The sequence below is a fragment of the Onthophagus taurus genome, chromosome 6, assembly GCF_036711975.1.
Source record: "Onthophagus taurus isolate NC chromosome 6, IU_Otau_3.0, whole genome shotgun sequence".
NCBI classification, from domain to species: Eukaryota; Metazoa; Arthropoda; class Insecta; order Coleoptera; family Scarabaeidae; genus Onthophagus; species Onthophagus taurus.
The window spans coordinates 10808305-10823170 of NC_091971.1; the positions used below are offsets into that span (position 1 = coordinate 10808305).

At 36.1% G+C, this 14866-nt stretch overlaps 1 protein-coding gene across 2 annotated transcripts in view; it reads right to left on the minus strand.

The window, feature by feature from the left end:
- The window catches only part of LOC111424284 (capricious), a 191351-nt gene that overhangs the window by 160926 nt on the left and 15559 nt on the right, over window positions 1-14866 (minus strand). Inside the window, exon 2 of one of the 2 annotated variants that reach the window (XM_023057783.2) lies at window positions 12824-12842. The exons of the other annotated variant lie outside the window; for it this stretch is intronic. The gene's annotated coding sequence lies outside the window, so the exon portion shown is untranslated. The remainder of the gene's footprint in view (window positions 1-12823; window positions 12843-14866) is intronic. 2 annotated transcript variants of the gene reach the window in all.

The following is a 14866-nucleotide window of genomic DNA, read 5'->3' on the forward strand; positions in this document are numbered from 1 at the left end:
GGTATAGAGAAATTTGGAAAGACGAAAAATACTAACTCTTTAAAATAATCTTTTAAAAAGGTTTTGATGAAAATTGCATCACCTTTTTTGATGATTTTAGAACACTCTATATCTGGTAAGCAAATTTGTTTTCAACGCCTTTTAGACAATTAGTCTCTTTGCTCTTTCATTAACAACTCTTTAGAGACTCTGTGACTGCTATATTAAGAATATCTGTCCTCTAAGGAGACGGGATAGGTCCTAATTGATATCCTTAGAACTAAATGCAAGTCCACACTGTTTTATCAATTTTACCAGTTTTATCAATGGGGTTTTGGAGTGTAAGAGACCGCTTTGGGAGTATTCATAAAATGTTTTATCAGCTGTATTGTTAACAAAAATGGATCAAATTTAAAAATGAAATACATTTTCTGCAAAACCTCATAATTAGAGTATTCGATGAAAGAGGTATTGCCAAAACCTTAGGTTGACTGACTTTGTTGTTTCATCTTTGTTTCCGATGTTGAGAAGTTTCACGAGATATATTAATTTTTAAGATATCACAAATAGTATCTCGTATCAAGCCTCTCAATGTTGGGGTATCATATTCATAGGTATTTATGTTTGCCATATTCATCATATCATTAGAAAGAGCCATGCATTTGCTGAAAATATATCAACTCCGTCTTTGTATTGTTGTAGCAAAGAATAATTATTGGCTCCTTTGTATCATCAATCATTCACCACAACAAGTTTGTGCATTATTGATGACAATATCACCACATTGTTCCAACAACAGTTAATTTATATCATTGGTGTGAACCAATTGTATAAATGGAAAATAATTGAGGTTTGGATATTCCGACAAGAAATGTCCTTGTTATGGTCATGTATTTCATGGAATTGTCAGAAAGTCTGTCATTATATTGTTTGGCATAAACATTTTAAGCATACTTTGTTCTCAATAAACATATTCCACAATTCTTGAATTGATGCAAAATCATCATGACGAGGTCTTTTAACATTCTTAAAAATATATCTGCGTGGATATGCAAGTTGAAATGCAAATGGCTTGTATTTAGGTTGCTTTTTCCTTATTACCTAAAAATCAGCAATCAAACCCAAAAGTTCCTCCTCGCAGGAGTCAGAAATCGTTGCATATTTCTTCATATAATTTGCTACATAATGAAACTACATTGATACCTATTCAAGCAAAACCCTTGAAGAATCCTTATGATAATTAGATAATTTTGGCTGATCATGAAAACATTCAATCCATTCAAGAGATTTTACGCCTAGTAACAGTTTTTATCGATGATGTTTTTGTCTTCTAGAAGACGTCTTGAAAAGCATACCAATCATCAAATTATCCAATATTGCACCCAATTGCAGCATATTCAACAAAATTTTTATGATCTTTACTGTACTAAATCCCCTCAAACATTCATTGCATTGTAACAATATCCCAATTGTTGCTAAAACCATAAATATGATTTTTGATCAAAATTAAAAAAAAAACCACTTTATTTCTCACTTCATACAAAATATCGCTATTAACACTAACGACAAAGCTTCTGCTTCAAAGGTTAAAGCTATTAGTTTTCACTTCAAAAGTGCATGATGCATTTTTTTTCTTTCCTGTAGAGTCTGTGGTAAGCGGAGTTGTCGGTGACGTATAACGAAACAGAGTATAAATTCGTGCGAGGCAGACTGGAACTGATGCCACTATAGAGGGCTAAATAGAGGGGTGAAGAGATTGGGAGAAAGAGAGAGGAAAATTGTGAGAGACCCACCGTTTGTCGTTTCGAACTTGTCCGTACACGTACATATATCAGGGGCGAGTTGTGCATGTGACGGGACGACGCCCGGATTTCCTAAAAGCCCGGTGAAACTCCCTTTTCGTCCGGCGACATGTGTTCGAGTTTCGCTCATTAAATGACACGGCTGGCGGAAATTTTCAATAAGGGTAACCCCGATTCCGTCAGATCGAAGCCTGTCAATACGCAGGTTATGGGGATAAGTTTTGTGGAGATTAAGGCTAATAGAGTTTGGTAGTTTCCTAACTTTTAGTAAGTTTAATAACGGTTAAAATTATTTTGCAAAATAATCTTCTGACCTAGTTTGGCTATAATAAATAAAGAATAATTTTTTTGTTGTTCAACAGAATGCGGTGTGGTTTTTTCCGGAACGATGGAACAGTATAGGGACAGAGTGCGGCCATAGCTTTAATTAAGGTTTATTTAGTTGATCAGTAATTAGTGGAGCGTCGAGGGCCGTACACAATTTTATTCATTTTGTACCTACCGTGGTGTTGCGAATTTATGCGAGTCCGGCCGTTTCGGGTCGCAAATTCGGTTGCCCGGAACGCTACAAACGCCCCTCGTCCGGACAACGTATTGTTTCCAATGAACGCTTGATTGTAGACAATTGAAATTAAACTGTCCGTGTATATATGTGACCGCGTTCGATTCAAATACATCGTTATGAACTTATTATTTTCCACTATTATTCGTCTTAAAAATAATTGAAAACGAAATAAGTTGAGCGTTTGATTTCTTATTTTTTTGTAGTGAAATAACATCTGCCATACAAAACCCGTCTAAAAGTTTCGAGAACTTTTCCCATAATTAATTCCATCATCATATCGTCCGCGGTCGGTTTTTCGGTGGCGTCACGTCGAGAAAGTTCTCGGGGTCGAATCGCGTGGAAACTTGCGGCAAAAAAGAGCGCAAAAACGACGACGTCGTTGGCGGTGCAAACTTTTGGGCCGACGGAAATAGAAAGAAAAAAAACCTCGAAGCCTCGAAAAGTAGACGGGTCGGTGGTCGCGGGTTACGAATTCAACGGACGGATCTCGCATTTTTTTCACAGCCCCACACCAATCCGTAGTTTACCGCAGCATCTTACAATTCAGCTGGGGATAATATTTCTCAGACGTGAGGATCCACCTTGAGTATAATAAAGTTGAGGCATAAATTCGTATCGCAAAAAAAGAGAGGGAACCTTAAATTCTTTCTTACTAAAAATTGTGTGGGGTATTCGCAAATACGGAAACTAAACTTCAAAGAGAACGTGCACAAAAAACTATTAATTATCATGGTGGCGAAATCCTCAAAAGTTTCGTTAATTAAACCTCAATTCGGTAGGAATGCTGGATTTTAATTAATCGAAAATCCTTTGATTACCGAACGAACTTTTCGTTTGCACGCGTCATAAACTAGGGCGAGGATAGTTTCCCGTTTGCCCTATGACACTAATATCGGACGTGCGACGTCAAACTTTCGGAACTAATACTCCACCGACCTCCACCGCCTAAATACACTAAATTATGTAAGTCACCATGGCAGTCACGAAAGTTACAAGCCCCCTTCAAAACAAATGAGCCCAGGTCTGCCTCCGGGAGTTGCACGTTACTCCTCAAATAATGGTATAATGAGTCTATGGTAACGACGTTACGGATACGTCCCAAACTTAATGGATTTAGAACACTTTTGTGTTTCCCACTTCTCCACCTTAATCACGTTAACAATTTGCACCGATTCCTCCTTCTCCTGAAACGTCACCATGTTCCAACCCACCCAGGGATTCTCTACAAAGCTCCGATACCGTTAAATACTTTGAGCGAAATTCTCCGCCCCTCTCCAAAGTGCATATTTTGTGGAAATGGTAATGAGATTAGTTTCCTCTGCGATCCAGTTCATATATATGAGGCAATTTAAATTTAATTATGCACCAGTAATTTTCTAGAGACTTTATAGCTTATCCTTAACGTATTTATAAAATAGCAATCGTGAAACCAGGATTACAATTTATTAAATGTAATCAAACTTACAAAAATATGATGTTTCGTGACTTTCGTTATTTCGTGAGGGATTAAGGTTTTTCTTGTCGGGCGTTAAATCTAGTTCAAATATCTAAGGCTTTTATACGTGAAAAGAAAGTAATCTTACGTGGAGAGTGGCATGAAAGAAGTTGAGCTAAGGTGGAGATTTGGATGACAATACGGTCGCTGCCTTATTTCTTCTGAGAGAGTCTCGAGTTTATTAACAACCATTTTCTCATCCGTAATCTAAAGTAAGAGGCCATACTTCTGACCCTTGCATTTTTTTATTTTCTTTTATAGTAGAAACGTTGAATTTTATGTTACGTATTATATAAAATCAGCTTTTAATATGATCAAAGCTTCGCACAAAGTATTTTATAATATAGGCCAATCAATACACTCGACTAAAATAATAACTAGAACGATTATTAAAGGCTTGTCCGACCACTGGACATTAATAAATTGATTGCTTGTATTAATACAGCAGCTTTTATCCATCCACCCTTTAAAATTAAATAGATTTTTTTGTGATTTCAGCGTATTATTATAAAGCCGGATACAAAAACGTTGAATTAATTTATGAGTTAAGATAAAAAATCTCATTACAAATTTAATTTCCCGCACATTTTTCCCTGCGGCTAATAAGTTAACCTTAATCGGACAGCAGGTAATAAGCAAACTAGAAGGAAGCGAAAGGGGGGAAACGAGATGGTCCATGTCGGTGTTGTTAATCCGGCCAGGATGAAATACTTCTTATATTCAAAAAGCAGTTTTGGGAAAATTGCATTTCGGTATTTCGCAATTACCCGTCGTGGTATTAAGATAATATTAAAAGATAAAGGGATTTAGGGTGCGGCGTAAACAAGAATTTGCGCATTCGCGCGGCTCTAAATTCCGAAAATTCTGTTGGGCGGTCGGTGATTTACGCATTTGCATAAGATTAAACGCACCGGGCAACTAAATAATTTCATTTTAATGAAATTAAGGAACGCGTAATATTGTCTTACAACACAAAGATTTTTTCTGGGATTTACGGCGAAGAATATTAAGCCAGCTTTAAAATTCTTTAGTAAATATTTATTTACCGCGCAACGACATAAACCACAAGGTAATTACTCAAAATTAATTATGTATAACGACTTCCGACATGGCATCGCTGTCTAGTTTAAAACGCTGTCCAGGATTCTCGACGGCCATCAACCGCCAAACGCGCACCTGCTTAGCATTTGAGTCACGAAGAGTATGAGCGCTGGAAATAAAAGGTTATTACTATGCCCAGGACGGATTAATAAATATAAAACCGCGCATTTGAACTCGCCGAACGCCTTCTGGGCTCGTCGCGTTGCATATCGTTGAGTTGTGTTGCACAATAATATGTAAATGACCGGGAAGCACAGCGCATTCAATTTCTTCAGAGAGGTTAACTCCTCTCCCACAATGTATTATGTATAAACTAGCGGGCCAGTATTTGACTTGTCATCCTATTTCACACTACGTGATTATATTAATAAACAAAGTTGCCCTTTGTTTTGCCTTTTTTTATATCTTAAATGATTTTTTTGATCAGCAAGTAGAATATAAATATCAAAATTTATTCAAAATACCTCTCCAAATATAGCTTTAGCTTTTAGTACATGTAAATTGATTCATTAATGTAGACATCTAATAACAAGCACCCGTGCGACGATAGCAACAAACCTCCCAGCAACAAACTTTTACCCGTAATTTCCTATCTACTGTCTTAGCTAATATCTTTCTTATAATTAGGGATAGCGAAAAACTAAATGCACCACTTGAAAGCTTGAATCTTTCTCTATCTAAAACCGGGTTTTCGTCTGCCGATAAGTTGATATTAAGATCAATAAAAAATGAAGAACACCGCGCTGTACTTAAAATAGCTCAAAATTACCAAAGTTCAAGGCCTTGTGCAATTGTTATGAAACCGAATTTTAAAAAACTGTTATCACAGTCAGAAAGGGCGCTCCTTCAGCTATCTTAATCCGGGTTTTCGTCGGTCAATATCTATCGGCGTCATGCTTAAATCACCCTTAATGTCCATCCCTACACGCAGAAACGCTTAAATACTCTTCCTCTAAACAACTTTCTTATTTGATAGGGAGAAAACTCTAGAACCATATCTATCTTATCGGAAATTTTCTGCTCTTTCTAGTGGTGTATAACACGCGACGATCACGCGCTTGCACACGTACATTTTTGGCCAAAAACTGCTAAATTAACACGTTTTAGCCATTCTTAAACCCTGTTCGGGTCGATAACTTTCTTATATGAGCAGGAGAAAACTCTAGAACTATATCTATCTTATCGGAAATTTCCTGCTCTTTCTAGTGGTGTATAATACGCGGCGATCACGCGCTTGCACACGTACATTTTTGGCCAAAAACTGCTAAATTCACACGTTTTAGTCATTCTTAAACCCTGTTCGGATCGATAACTTTCTTATATGAGCAGGAGAAAACTCTAAAACCATATCTATCTTATCGGAAATTTTCTGCTCTTTCTAGTGGTGTATAACACGCGACGATCACGCGCTTGCACACGTACATTTTTGACCAAAAACTGCTACATTAATACGTTTTAGCGATTTTTAAACCTTGTTCGGGTCGATAACTTTCTTATATGAGCAGGAGAAAACTCTAGAACCATATCTATCTTATCGGAAATTTTCTGCTCTTTCTAGTGGTGTATAATACGCGACGATCACGCGCTTGCACACGTACATTTTTGGCCAAAAACTGCTAAATTCACACGTTTTAACCATTCTTAAACCCTGTTCGGGGCGATAACTTTCTTATATGAGCAGGAGAAAACTCTAGAACCATATCTATCATATCGGAAATTTCCTGCTCTTTCTAGTGATGTATAACACACGTCGATCACGCGCTTGCACACGTACATTTTTGGCCAAAAACTGCAAAATTCACACGTTTTAGCCATTCTTAAACCCTGTTGGGGTCGATAACTTTCTTATATGAGCAGGAGAAAACTCTAGAACCATATCTATCTTATCGGAAATTTCCTGCTCTTTCTAGTGATGTATAACACGCGTCGATCACGCGCTTGCACACGTACATTTTTGGCCAAAAACTGCAAAATTCACACGTTTTAGCCATTCTTAAACCCTGTTGGGGTCGATAACTTTCTTATATGAGCAGGAGAAAACTCTAGAACCATATCTATCTTATCGGAAATTTTCTGCTCTTTCTAGTGGTGTATAACACGCGACGATCACGCGCTTGCACACGTACATTTTTGGCCAAAAACTGCTAAATTAACACGTTTTAGCCATTCTTAAACCCTGTTGGGGTCGATAACTTTCTTATATGAGCAGGAGAAAACTCTAGAACCATATCTATCTTATCGGAAATTTCCTGCTCTTTCTAGTGGTGTATAACACGCGACGATCACGCGCTTGCACAAGTACATTTTTGACCAAAAACTGCTACATTAATACGTTTTAGCGATTTTTAAACCTTGTTCGGGTCGATAACTTTCTTATATGAACAGGAGAAAACTCTAGAACCATATCTATCTTATCGGAAATTTTCTGCTCTTTCTAGTGGTGTATAACACGCGACGATCACGCGCTTGCACAAGTACATTTTTGGCCAAAAACTGCTACATTCATACGTTTTAGCGATTTTTAAACCTTGTTCGAGTCGATAACTTTCTTATATGAGCAGGAGAAAACTCTAGAACCATATCTATCATATCGGAAATTTCCTGCTCTTTCTAGTGATGTAAAACACGCGACGATCGCGCGCTTGCACAAACACGTTTTGCGCCAAAAACTACTAACGTTGTGGATTTTTTTGTTTCTAGTTAACTCCCATTTGTGACAGAGTCTGTCACGATGACCTGAGTGAAAATCATTATAAACGATTTATGGAAAAATCCCTGAAATCGATCTAAAGATTTAACTTTTGTGCAATTTTTTGGTATAGATTTCAAAATTGTTCTCCCAACGAAGACTGTACTAACTCAAATTTTGAACTTTGGAGATAAATCAAGTAAAACTAAAAACCAAAAATAAAAAAAAATTAAAAAAATAAAAAAAACCAAAAATAATAACCAAAAATTTGAGTTAGTACAGTCTTCGTTGGAAGCGTCGACTTATCAATAAGGTCAAATAGTTGCATTACCATAACTAAATCGTTTCTAAAAACGAAAAAATAATTTACCCGTTAAACGGTTTAACGAGTTATGACGCAATCGATATTTTTTCAAATGGCAATCCCCCATTTTTATTACAGAATACAAAAGAAGATTTTTTCTGAATCTAGTACATTCAATATTAATATTGGTTACATAAGAAAATTTTCGAGAAAAATTAGTTTAAACTTTAATTATTTCAAATTTATATAAATGATAAAAATAGCAGTAGCCATGAGTAACTATGGTAACCAATTATTTTAAACAATTCCCTGAGTGTCAAAAACTGATTTAGTAGCTTCTTGAGGTGTGGTGGCGCGCCGTCTTGTTGGAATAACTGCCGTTGGAATTGAGTTGGGTCAAAATTAGCGGGATGGAAGGAATAGCACAGTTTTTAAAAATTTAAACATGTCTTTCCAGTTAAGGTTTCCTCAAGCTTTTGCGGATATTGCGTGTGCGCATTTTAAAGTCTACGGTAAAGTAACTAAATTTAAAGTCTACTAGTATGTTTACTAGTAACTCTACTAGTATGAGATTTAATCACAAAGTCTCCTGATTTTTCAGCATATAATACGGTGGTGAGGGAAAAAAGTAGAGTTGCCATTTAAAAAAATAAACTTTTTGAGATACGGAAATTTGACGCACATTTCTGACCATCCTGTATAACTTTAATTAATAATTGTTGTTAAATTAAAGTGTATAATTGTTATTAAAAGACACCATTAGAAAGAGCAGAACATTTTCAATAAGATAGATATGGTTCTAGAGTTTTTTCCTGCTCATATAAGAAAGTTATCGACCCGAACAAGGTTTAAAAATCGCTAAAACGTATTAATGTAGCAGTTTTTGGCCAAAAATGTACGTGTGCAAGCGCGTGATCGCCGCGTATTATACACCACTAGAAAGAGCAGGAAATTTCCGATAAGATAGATATAGTTCTAGAGTTTTCTCCTGCTCATATAAGAAAGTTATCGACCCGAACAGGGTTTAAGAATGGCTAAAACGTGTTAATTTAGCAGTTTTTGGCCAAAAATGTACGTGTGCAAGCGCGTGATCGTCGCGTGTTATACACCACTAGAAAGAGCAGAAAATTTCCGATAAGATAGATATGGTTCTAGAGTTTTCTCCCTATCAAATAAGAAAGTTGTTTAGAGGAAGAGTATTTAAGCGTTTCTGCGTGTAGGGATGGACATTAAGGGTGATTTAAGCATGACGCCGATAGATATTGACCGACGAAAACCCGGATTAAGATAGCTGAAGGAGCGCCCTTTCTGACTGTGATAACAGTTTTTTAAAATTCGGTTTCATAACAATTGCACAAGGCCTTGAACTTTGGTAATTTTGAGCTATTTTAAGTACAGCGCGGTGTTCTTCATTTTTTATTGATCTTAATATCAACTTATCGGCAGACGAAAACCCGGTTTTAGATAGAGAAAGATTCAAGCTTTCAAGTGGTGCATTTAGTTTTTCGCTATCCCTAATTATAAGAAAGATATTAGCTAAGACAGTAGATAGGAAATTACGGGTAAAAGTTTGTTGCTGGGAGGTTTGTTGCTATCGTCGCACGGGTATAACAAGCCAAATTACACAAGAATGATGATCTAAACTTCATTGATACGCAAAAGTGTAATGTATTTGCAAAGGATTTAGCTCCACTACGTGAAAAGGCTTTTTTATCATCTTCAAGTCAGAGTTATTATTCAGTGTTCCTGAGTTCATTCTAAAAATAATTAGGTAAAAAGTTTTCTTTAAATAACTTGACTAATTGCTAGTCTAGAATTTGTCCCACCAAAAGTTGTTACATATTTTGCAATTACAAAACAATGAACTGCAATGAACCTTAAAAATTATTAGATTTATTTTGCAAACTGATACTCTATATCAGAACTACACTCATCTTATCTTTAAAATTATAAGCATGCATTTTTGAAATTGTAAGCTTAAAAGCTTGATTTCTGCATACTAATTTTGTTTTAGCCAAGTACTTGTAAAACAGGGAAAAGTATGTCATTATGAATTGTAAGGTTGTAAATAATAAAACACTAAATATATGATAGTCACCAAATGTTTTTCAATAAGTTCTCGAATATAAGTAAGTCGATTCCAGTATTTGTGTTTCTAAATAACAGTGTTTTTATAAAACATCCGATTCGTTAAGTATTTCGGATTATTAGCTGTTAGAGGAATTTCATACGTTTACCAACTGGTCCACAAAATCTTACATATTAATTGCACAACATATCAATTATGTAACTCAGATTAATATGGATGTTCATGTGTACATATTTATGGTCTTCGTTGATTGTCGATCAACCCAAGGTTCGGTTTGATTTGGATAGTTTAGGTTGGGTTTGGTTTGATTGTAAGGTTAATTTAATATAGTGGTGCTTTAACTGGGATCTTAGGTATTGGCGTCCTAATCAAGCGTCCTGTGCTTGATTAGGTAGTTTAGCTTAGGTCTGGTTCTGACGGGCATATGTTGGTTTGGTTTGGATGAGTTGCGTTTGATTTGGTTGTGGATGGGATTTGTTAAGATAGCATAGTAGATAAGTAGTGGTTGGATGTGGTGATTTGGGTTTTATTTTGAACAAGATTTATACGGTATGAATAATTTGTCATGGGCTGGTTTATGTGTTCATGGGCAAACTTTAGATTTAGTGATTTGGGTTTGTTCTATTTAGTATGTGTATTTTCGACGTAAATAAGACGGAGTAGGGTTGGGTTTGGTTTATTTTTAACTATTAGCTAAAGTCGCGTTACTAATTATATTATTTCATGACATGTGCGTTAGTGGAGATGTTAGACATCAAGTCTTATAATGGTGAATAAGAAGAAGACAGAAATACAGTAATCCTATGCGTTGTGACCATTTTCAGCTAATTTATGGGCAGACTCATAGAACTGTGACGTCCAAGACCATCCACATAACGTATGCAACAATTATAGTTTAGCCCTTAAGTCAACGGAAAGATTCCAGACCCAACCCAACCCAACCCAACCCAACCCTTGTGTATTCCAGATAAGAATATATAAAACAAGTTAAAAAAGTCCTTTCTGATACAAATTTGAGCAGAACTGCAACTTGAATCCTTCTGTTAATCTTTGCTACTGGTCAACACCAAGGTAGTGCAGAATTCAAGATGATACTAAGAATTTGAATGGTGTCAGAAAATCTAGAATCAAGAATAAATGCCTGTGTTTTTATTGGGTTCGGTGAATGACTGTAACATCTCTCTATAACTTGGAGGAGAAGGGGTTTTGACCAAAAAGTTATATGAAAGATTAATTTTCGTTGAAAAATCAACCCTTAAAATCTTTCGCATCAATTTAGATACACCCTGTACAAGTTGAAAAGTCGTGTTGCAGAAGCAAACTTACCAACATTCTCATCAACATTAAATCAATCTTTAAGTTATTTTCTATAAAAACTAGCATGATTTTATCAATACATCAATTTAGCCTCTATAAAGCTGTCACAATAATCATGCCTAATTTGACTACATAGTTTAGGATCTGAGATGTTTTGAAATCTATCTGAAACTATAATTTACAAACAAATTCATTCTTCCATTTATACATCATGTTTATAGTAGAAGTGAATATAAACAGTGTTAACAATACCTATGTCAGTAACACACATCGGTGTTATTTATATTTTTCTATTTGAACCATGATTTTGATCAAAAAAATTTTATTTGAAAATAAGGTTACATGAACGTATCATTTTGTTTGTGGGACACAAAGGAAATTCGAAACGTTCGAACGATAATTGAGCACCGATGTGGAATCCGAAATATTTCCCGAAAACTACCCTAGTAAAACAAAGGGACGTTACTGCGTACAGGTGTTAACACGGAGGTGGCTTTCCGACATTTTATACGGTTCGGACCGGAAATGGCACAGAGCGAATATAAAACATACCTTTACCGTGTCCGGGTCATCGCGGCATCCCATTGAAAATCGATATTTCCATTTTACAACCCAGTTCGCGTGCAGTCCAATGAAACGGTCATCTTCAACGTTCGCATTTTCATACAACACGTTTTATTCAACGGTTCATAAACTCGATTTAATAAACCCAACATCGAATTATTGAATTTCAGGTGTGAAAACGTCCGGTGTATGGTTTATTATTTTTTTTTTTAATCGAGTTGACATCAATCAGAATTGAAATTGAAAATGAAAATTTAGGAAGTTATAATTATTTGTAGCTGTTAGTCACCACTCAAGCGTACAATCAATACTAACTATATAAATCATATTGTCAGATAGTAAATCTAATGCTGGTCTTAACCATTGACATACTACCATGTCTAACATACTACAAGTCTGTTTCGAAATTCCAAATTATGGCACTGTTAACATCTCAACCATGTTCCGGTGCTTCGAGTGTTTACCGTGCAATAAATAATTATTATATTGAACCTCAATGAAGAGAGAATTCCGTTCATCAATTAGCAAATTACTCTGCGTATGGCATTTCGGATGTTCCAGAATTGCATCACACGCAAACAATAGGGTCAAATTCTTTTCACTTCGGATTATCCGGTTAACCCAAACAACGTTGTTGTAAGAGACAGGAGTGCGAAACGAGCTATGGTCAACACGTTCGAAATGGCAGAATCTGGTTAATCGATGAGGATCTGACATTGCGATTGTTTCAATCACGTCCCGGTCGTTTGAATATTTATGAGAGGGCTACATCAAAACGTTGCGCGATCGGGTTAATTAAACGAAGGATGTGATAATTGAATTATAGGAAGCAATCCTTTGATGTATTCTCTTCCTTCGAGCGATGCGTGTTCTGTACACAAGTTTCGTTAATTTAAAAGTTGATTTAAAGATACTTACCCTTGTTGGAAATTAGAATCTGAAATAAAAAAAAAGAATACTTTAATTAATTCGAACTAATTCGTTTTTACGATCTTTCAGGGTGGTCCTGTCCACCCAAAACCCTATTAAACTTGATAAAGACCCGATTTGGTCTATCTTTAAACTTTGTTCAATTATAGATTCAAAGAGGCGTTGTTGCACAAGACGCATTACCCCGCTGTCACAGTTCCACTAACTTATGGGTAATTAATGGCATCGAGGCTAATTCTAAAGATATTAGTTGATAATGCGTTGTCGGTGAATCGAGGGGGTTTGGGTGGGGTAAAAAGATCTTCTCTGAGCTTTCGATATGATTAATTGCTATTAATTAGGGTCGAGATATCGAACGAGCTATGTTGGAGATCCCGAAATTCGAAATGGGAAGTTTTATAATGCGTACCTCACGGGACCGATTGTTATTCGGTTACGGAATACTTCCGGAAAAGCCCTTCGAGATTCAAAAGACGGCCGCAAGTCCCTAATTGGCATTATTCGACAACTTTCTCTTATCGGTTTTCTGGTTGGTACGAACCTGGAATATTTATTACTGCGTCATTAAATTATAACTTTGCTGAAGAGAATTTTAATGGGAATTATACATAATTTAAAAAAACTCTGTTATGCAATTTAGAATTTTACTTTAATTTCAAGGAAACGATTAAAAATCGAATTTCCATCTAAATTCTAACAATGCTGAAAATTGATGCGAATTGCCGGATCGAGGCTTATTGTTCTCAGGAACCTTTTAATGGGCCACTCAACGTTCTGGTACTTAAGAGGGGCGTGTGCATCTGTAATTAACATTAGTGACAACGTTATTACACCATAAACTGATACATAAAAGGCGTCCTCACGATGGAGGACAATTGTCGCATCCCTTGTAATGGTTCGCATAAAGTACCGTCTAAATTTAGTGGGTAGTTTGTAACTACATGTAAAATCTCGTGTTTAGAATAGTCTAAGGAAATATTATCGCAATATAAACGAAACTAAACGTTTTGTGATTTTAGTCTTTAACGTACGAGTGATTCCACCATGTAGGTTAGAAATGAGTTTTCCAACATGCAAATATTGTTTGGATTTCTTGTAAAATCAATGTTTTTACACGTTTTCAGTATCCAGATAAATCAATATCACAGTACTGGTACAAAAACCAATTTTAATGGAGGGGTCCGTTAGGCTGGCCAATTAATTTGCGCTGATTGATGAATCAGTGACAAGCTGTGGATCGATAGCTGGACCAGTAAAAGAGCATTTTGGATGCCCGGAAATTTCCAGCTACGTTTGCTTTTGCGGATCTTGTACGTAGAGATCCCATAAATTAAATTTCCTATGTTTTGAACTTTTACTTTATTTTGGCTGGATGTAATAATTCAGATTTAAACGACGAAAAATTGCCCGAACGTAATAAATTATTGGGACAGGTACCTTTGCAGAGAGAACGAGTTGTAGCCCAAATTAAATTTCAAAATTGGCGAAATTGTTCGTTCCCAAGAGATTTTAATAAGGCAATAAATTTAAGAGTTGACATTAAGTCTAAATTGGTTGAATCGGCCGGGAATAACAATTTGTGTCAAATTTTAATGGGATAGACACTAAAAGGTGTGACCAATTTAAATAAAAATTAAATAATAATCGATTATTTAAAGTAAAATTAAAAAATATTGTATCGTTTAGTGAAATAGAAGTTTGTACAATGTAAATGGGAACAGGAAAAGTGTAGCCGGAAACTAGAACACTGTGGCGTTTTGTAAAGTCACGTTTAAATTATATCAGATAAGGAACTCGCCCTGTCGCCTACGTAAATTCCCGGACATAAATTCGCAACAAAAGGAGCAAAGGCGGCCACAAATTTGCATATAAAATTTGCTTTCCGCGAAAATACACCCGCCCGATGAAAATAAAGGCGAAGAATAAAAGAGGAGGAAAGTACCGTGCGCCTTCACCGTCGTTCGAGCCGGAATCGCCGTTGTAAAACGTCCCCTACGGCCCAGAATGGAAAACGCATTTCCGCCCATCGTT